This window comes from Psittacula echo (assembly GCF_963264785.1).
Source record: "Psittacula echo genome assembly, chromosome: 13".
NCBI lineage: Eukaryota > Metazoa > Chordata > Aves > Psittaciformes > Psittacidae > Psittacula > Psittacula echo.
Genome location: NC_137749.1, coordinates 1,381,087 through 1,388,435, shown reverse-complemented (window position 1 = coordinate 1,388,435; position 7,349 = coordinate 1,381,087).

Here is a 7,349-nt window from a genome sequence, read left to right as displayed (position 1 = left end):
AGCAGCTTGCTCCAAGCCCCTGTGTCCAACCTGGCCTTGAACACTGCCAGGGATGGGGCAGCCACAGCTTCTCTGGGCACCCTGTGCCAGCGCCTCAGCACCCTCACAGGGAAGAGCTTCTGCCTAAGGGCTCAGCTCAGTCTCCCCTCTGGCAGGTTAAAGCCATTCCCCTTGGCCTGTCCCTACAGGCCCTTGTCCAAAGCCCCTCTCCAGGTTTGCTGTAGCCCTTTTAGGTATTGGAAGGTTCCTCTAAGATCTCCCTGAAGTGTTCTCAAATAAAATCTAAATACTTTCAATAAACTTTCAGAATGAAATCCCGGAAGACTCACGAGGAATCTGTGTCCTTGGGCTTGACAGTTTACCACGCGATATAGAGGGATTGAAACATGAAGACTGGGGAGATCTTTTCTTCCACTCTTAATGAGAATCTGTTCACTTTGATGAGCATCAAATCTCTCTCTGTTAACTGCTGTCAATAGAAATAGTGATCAATACTTCTCAGCATCAAGGCCTATACCAAGCACATCTAAGCAGAGTTTGCACAGTTGTAAGTGTTCCCTTAGTTACAGCAATAGGTTTTGCTGGGTTTTGTAACTTACTCCAGGTTCATTTTACACGCGTTACATACTTACCTTGAAACTTAAAAAATGCCACTTTTTAAAGTGCATTCCTGGAGCTTAATGTTTGCAGGGGGGGCAAAGATAAAGCAGGCCAAGGCTTTGAGACCTGCATGGAATCTCCCCGAGCCATTGTGTTGGACTTTCTGCTTGGCTGGTTTCCTTGTAGCAGCACATTCAGGGCACAGATTCCCTTCTCTCAGTCAGGTGATTTGCATACCTCCTGCCTCGAGGGGCCAGATTGTAACAGGTAAAGAGTCCAAGGGTGGTTGATACCCATCCTGCTCGCTGGGGGAGCTTGGACTGCAATGTGAAGGGATAAAGAGCTTAGCCTCTGCGGACACTTAGGAGAGTACATAGCAAGTTGCAGCAAGGGAAGTTCTAGTTCATTATTAGGAGGAAAGTTTTCCCAATGAGGGTAGTCCACTGCTGCAGCGGGGCACAGAGGGGTGGTGGGTCTCTGCCCTTGGAGACACTTAGAATTTGGCTGCCCTCCACCTGCTTTGGGCAGAGGTTTGGAGCAGGGACCTCTTAAAGTCCCTTCCAACCTAAATCACTCCATGACTCCCTAACAGGGACGTGCAGTATTCCTTGGGAAACATGCACATGGGTATTTGCAGGCTGGGTTTGGTGATTTGAGCAGAGCAAGTGGTGGAGTCTGACAGTTACCAGCAAAACACTGTTGAAATTCCCAAGCAGTTTTGAGCAGTTTCCTCACTAAGCATTGCCCTTAGAAGTCACTGTGCATGGTTTTGCTGCTACTTCCATATATTTTGGGGGAATTCTTTGACTGTTCTGAGTTATGCGCGAAGCTGGAATCCAGGTAAACTGCAAACTAATATTTGACATACAGAGATTGACTGTAGCCAATTCTTCTTGGTTTAGGTGTTTTCTCACCAGTTAACATTACACTGGAGACATTATGCTGTCCAAGAGAATAGCAGGAACAGGAATATCAGTATGGATTGTTTCTTACACGCATTAGCTAAGTTTCTTTACGTGAATTAAAATGTAATTTTATATTTATGATTTATTTATTATATATATTTATTATTATTTAATATTTTAAATATGAATTTATAGTCTTGTCTAAGTGAAGGACTAGGGCAAGTTCACCTGACACAGCTGAGGTTATTTTTGTGTTTGTATTTTTTCTTTATTAACAGAGAAATGTGTATTAGGTATTTGTATTCATCCTGTTTCTATCTGATTTATATTGGTGGCATGTAAAATCACATGTAGCTTTTAAGAGAACATAATGTTCAGCAATTAAATTCTCCCTTTCTTTGGAGTGACTAATTGGTAGCAAATAAATAATGCAATAAAACAACAGAGGCAGAAGAGGGATTTGCTTTATGAAGGCATTGGCTTTCTTGCGTGCGAATTTCTCCTAACTGATCTCCAGTTTCTATAGGCTATCATTTAAACTGCAGTAGCTTCCTTTGGGTGATGAACTGATTTCATTTTGCTGCCAGCTGAGCTCATCATAAAACAAGTTTGGTTTCTTTTCCAAATTCTCAAGTGTGCTTTAGGAGACAAGGAAAAAAAAGCAAGGGAGACTTGAACCCTCAAAAGCAGAAATCTATGAGAACTCTATGAAGACCTCAGTGTTCCATCTATTTGGGGTGTAAAATCAGGTTCTTCCCCCACCTGAGACCAGTTTGGGCTGGGACTTGTGTTTCTATGCAGAACCCAGCATGGCTGGAAAGCAGCTTTGTGTTTACTCATCATCTGTTCTGTTAAAGGACATGAGTGTGTCCTGACCGTGGATCTTACTCCTCACTTTGTAGTTTTCATCCTTCTTCTGCTGAGTATCTAAAATGTGTGGAGGAAATGATGATGTGAATTAAGATCAGTGCCTTCTCTTTAGTGAAATGGGAGTTCTAAATGCAGGTAGCACTTCTTAAAAAGGAATCATTTCCTTGCACTCTTCATTCCTGCTTTGTTTTATGTGACAGAGTGGATTCTTTAACTCTTCCTTATTTACTCAGTGCCTTTACAATTCATCCCTTGATACAACAGTGAAATATTCTATGTACATTTTAAACTGCAACTTCCTCATGCAATTTCTCAGTCCCTGAATGAGATGGGAAGTTACCCCTCATCCCCCTGCAGTGCCCAGATTGTCTGTTTCTGTTTGTATTCTTCCCCTCGGAACCAAAAGGCAGCTATTTTAATTACCCAAAGGTTCTTTCCCTGAGACATTTTGTGTTTGTATCTGAATGAAGCTCCTATGCGAGTGGATTCTGTACACCCCATTTTAACGGAGGGAACTTCACAGCTCCCTCCTCTCATCACAATGCAAAAGCTTTGACCGTTTCTTTTTCATTTTAGAATACTGTATCGTAACAAATTATACTTAAAAATCATTTGGTGTGAAATTGCAGATTAGTCCCATGGGGATGGGGGTTTAGTGCTCCACTGGCCACTTGGGAGCATACAGATGGTGAATCTGAGGTTTACAAAAGGCACAATCACTGATTACATGCATGGATGTAACGGACAAAAAGGCTTTCCTCATGCTAAGGTACGGAAGAGACACTGGAGGTCCTAGTGCCTGGCTTGAGTAGGAAAAGCTGCACTTTAAAATGCCTTTACTGCTGAAAAGTTTCATATTATGTATCCCAAACAAACGGAACCCTGGTTTTCACTTCCTTTAGGATCCCATTTTTACTTTCTAAAGCAATTACTGCTTTTCTTAGCCTTTTGTTTTTCAGTTATTGTTTTGGTTTATTGCATCTTTAGGCAACAAACAAATGGTGATTCCTTTAGAAAGGGTTTGGCAGTTTCTAAGTATCTGTTCTTGTTACTAGAACTAAGACCTGCCCTTCTTGTTTCAGGAGGGAGGAAGTCGTCTTGCTCGGTGTGAAGTGCTGGTAGTCTGGTATGGAAGCAATTAGTCTTCATCCTCATGGAAATGGTATTGCTGCGCTGGATGGCCGTGAAGTTAAAACTGCCACTGACCTACTCACTGATTTTAATGTAAATCTGTTCATACTCAGGAACTGCGGTGTTACAGAGTAATTCTGAAGTTCTGAAAACGAGTTGGAGGTGTTTGCTCTGTTCACCTCAACTGTTCCCATTATACTCATAGGTGTCTCAGAATTTCTCTAAAATACTAAACAGGGCTATGCATTTGATATGGAATTTCCTCTGAGGCTGAAACCATCTCACTGCTGTACATTTGCAGAGTGCCTGGAAAAATGGGCCTGGGGCTTCTGGTACAGAGATAATACAGACGTTGGTAGATGTGCTCTAAGATCTGGCAGAACCACAAAATCCAAAGGATGCTCAAAGCCTGACAGTCTGTTTATAATCAAGCCACTTAAACCTAAGCCTTGCCCAGTTTTATCTTTGTGAGTGGACTACAAGAATATTTTGCCTTAATACATGTCTGCTTGGGGGAAAAACATACGTTATAGATAGTGTAATTGTGCAGTGCAGTGGTTATTATACAAAATATCACAAAGTAAGTGTGTGACAAGAGAATCCTGGTTGGCTGGCATGTTTTCCACCGCTTCAGATGTCCAACATAATTGCTGTTATCACAGGCTGTAGCAGATTTTAACCCTCAAAATTTCATTAAGGAGCAGTTTTAGTGTATTTTCATTTAGCCTCCAGCAAAACAGCTACTTCCAGAAGTACCATGCCTAATACAGGAGTGTAGAAAAAGGAAAAGTGGGACTGAAGCTGAAATTGCTTCCTTGAACCATTCAGTTGTCTGTAGATACAGACATGTGTGTATGGGCCATGTGTGACAATTAGTATCAGGATGTGCAAAAGGTAATTATTCCCTTCTTAAAATCTGTAGGTGTAAAAGGTTGGGATAAAAACTTATTGTCACCCTGAATTTTTCACGCAAGGTTTAGACCGAAGTTAGAACAAATCCTTGACCTGTGTAAGCATAGTAGTAATGCTTTTATTTGCCATTTTGGGGATAAAATGTGTACTTTTGAAATTCTCTTTTTTACAGATATAGAAGGAAATCCATCTGCTGGTGGCTGATGGAGATGATTTCCAATTGAGTTTGTCAACAGAAAGCAACTACTTCAGCAGAGCGTGCTGCAGACACAATTGTCAGGTTTGATCTCTTTATTGCTCTTTTGTAGACTGGGGTTTATTTACAGCTGAAGGATGCTGCAGAGAATCGTGTGTAGGTCTCATTGTAGTAATGAGCTTTCCCTAAAGTAATGTTCCTGATTGTTTCCAGCAGATCTCCATGGGTTGTGCTGTGTGGATGACGTCAGTGAATGCTTTTGCCCATCCCTGTGCTCACAGGAAGCTTTTCCTTTTTATAGATTTAAACATAGGAAAGGAAAAAGGAAAACTTTACAGGCACCTACTGTCAGCTTTGGGTAAATACACAGCTTCTTATTGTAGAAGCAATGTCGACTACGTAAGTACTTTGGGAAATTCGTCTCTGGGGGGCTATTTGTTGCCTCAGTTGGAGGCACAGCTGGATATTCAGCCCTTAAAAGACTAAACCATTTGGTTCACACAGTGATGGACATGTGGAGCATAACTGATGGGTCCACCTTGCTTCCCAGCAAGGCTGCTGTAGCTTCCAACCTTGGCAGAGTGGAATGAAGTTTGCCCAGTGTGTTACACCCTGAGCTGCACAGACACAGACACCATCTGAAGATCACAATCTGGCCACATGTAAACTGCTATTTCTTACATAGAAACACAGTGACAAGACAACAGCTAGAGAAAGGCCATAGTCTAGTTTGGGATTTTAAATGGTGCAGAACTCAGATCTCCTTGATCACATCAGGCTTATCAGCCAGGACTAGAAACACTTGAGTATTCTTCAAGGTTTCTGGAGAAAAACATTGATAACAAATACATCATTTTTCTTGCTTTCTATTTCGGCAACATCTTCAGCACATACCCTGGCACTTTTTATCTTCAATGAAAGATCACACCCACAGGATGTCAGGGCAATGCTGTAAATGTGTAAAGCCTCAAGACACTATGATAAAGGACTTTCACAAGCTGTGACAGGATGATTGATTTCCATTTTCCTCCTAGCTTCTGTAAAGCTTAGGTGAATATGTAACGTGGTTTATGCGTGTGTTGTAGCTCCTAAAAGCAAATCTGCTTGCCTGCCAGTCGTTCAAGAATGCTGAGTGTTTGCTGGAATTCCTGGTATTTGCATAGCTATAATTTTACAGGTGGAAGCATCCTGCAGAAACCAACACTGGGATAATTCCTTTCTCTCATCAGTGAAACTGTCCATATGAGTGAAGACGAGCATGTATATACTTTTCTAAGGATCTAAGACTGAAAAGTGAAGATCTCTTCTCTAAATAAGACCATCATCAAGTTAAGATAATGAAGAAGTCGTCAGCTCTATGTACAGCTGCTCTAGCAGGTATCCTGCTACCTCAGCATCTCTGCTCTAAAGAATATCCCAGTTTAGACGAGGAGTGTTTCCTGTTTCCATGACACACCAATTGAACCCTTTCTGCACCTTCCCTGAGCAGAATTCTTCATTTCAGTAATTGGAAGACACCACGGTACAGACACGCTGTTTCATCAGATTTTAGCCTACGAGACTTAAAACTAACATTTTCAAAAGCATTTCATGGTTTGAAAGAATGGTCAATTAACCTTCAGTTTCCTGTGGGGAACCCTGCAAAGAACTGTCAACAGTTCAGTTTAGAGAGATTTGTCCAGTGACCTACAAGGCCACGAAGTTCACGAATGCATGTAACAGTGTCATCATAGATTTGTTTCCTGGGTTACTGTCACAAGAGAATAAACCACTTGTTTGGCAGTTTCGGCTACAGTACGTAGGTGACTGACTGAATGGGGAGTGCTCCAGTGCAGCCTGCTCAAAACCAGAGCCACTCAACAGGAAAAAGGAAAATCCCTGCTATCTTCCCGATGAATTATGTGTATGTGTCTCTTCCTTCCATAACGTTCTGTTCCTTTTTCCTAAGATGAGGCCAGGGGGAATTTCTTGACTGCCTGCTGAGTTTCTTTGTATCTTGAACTCTCTTCAAGTGGCAGGGTAAGATAAACATCTGGTTATTCTGTTGGTGACAGTCTTCACCTCTAAGTGATAGCAACATCCCATTTTTATTCCAAATGGAGGGCATTCTGGGGAGCAATAGGAATTGATTCAGGGGATGCACCTGCTGAAGAAAGTCAGGCATCCCCATTGTGATCCCTTTCAGAACCTGCATGCCATGAGCTGGATATACTTCAAACTAGAGGAAATGCAGGCATTTTTATATTAGTTTTCTTAAAACTAAGGATTGTGATTGAAAGCTATGCAAAGTTCTTCTGTGCATGCAGAGATAGTCATGGCTCAGGCTCCAAAGATCTTCGTGCCTAGGCTGATCCCCATCTGAGCATAGCCATTGAGTCATAAATGGGTCAAGTCAAGCAGGTTGTCTCCTAGAGCCAGGGGTGACTGCCTCTCAGTGCTTTCAACCAGGAGAAGACAGTGGAGGAAGGGGAAAAACACTGGTCCTTTGTATTGCCAGTAACCCAACGTTGTACTTTAGCAATGACACATTTGTGTTGTTCTAATGTGGCCATAGTCTCCTCGTGAGGTTCTTAGCGTACAAGGAGGGAAGGATGAAGAAAACTCACAGGTCAGATTATAACTGTGCTCATTCTTTCAGAGTCACACTGGGGAGAAGCTCAAATGCTCAACTTTGTTCTGCCTTTGCTCAGGAGTCACGGAGAACAGACTTGGAATGCTAAGCATGACTGTAGGTG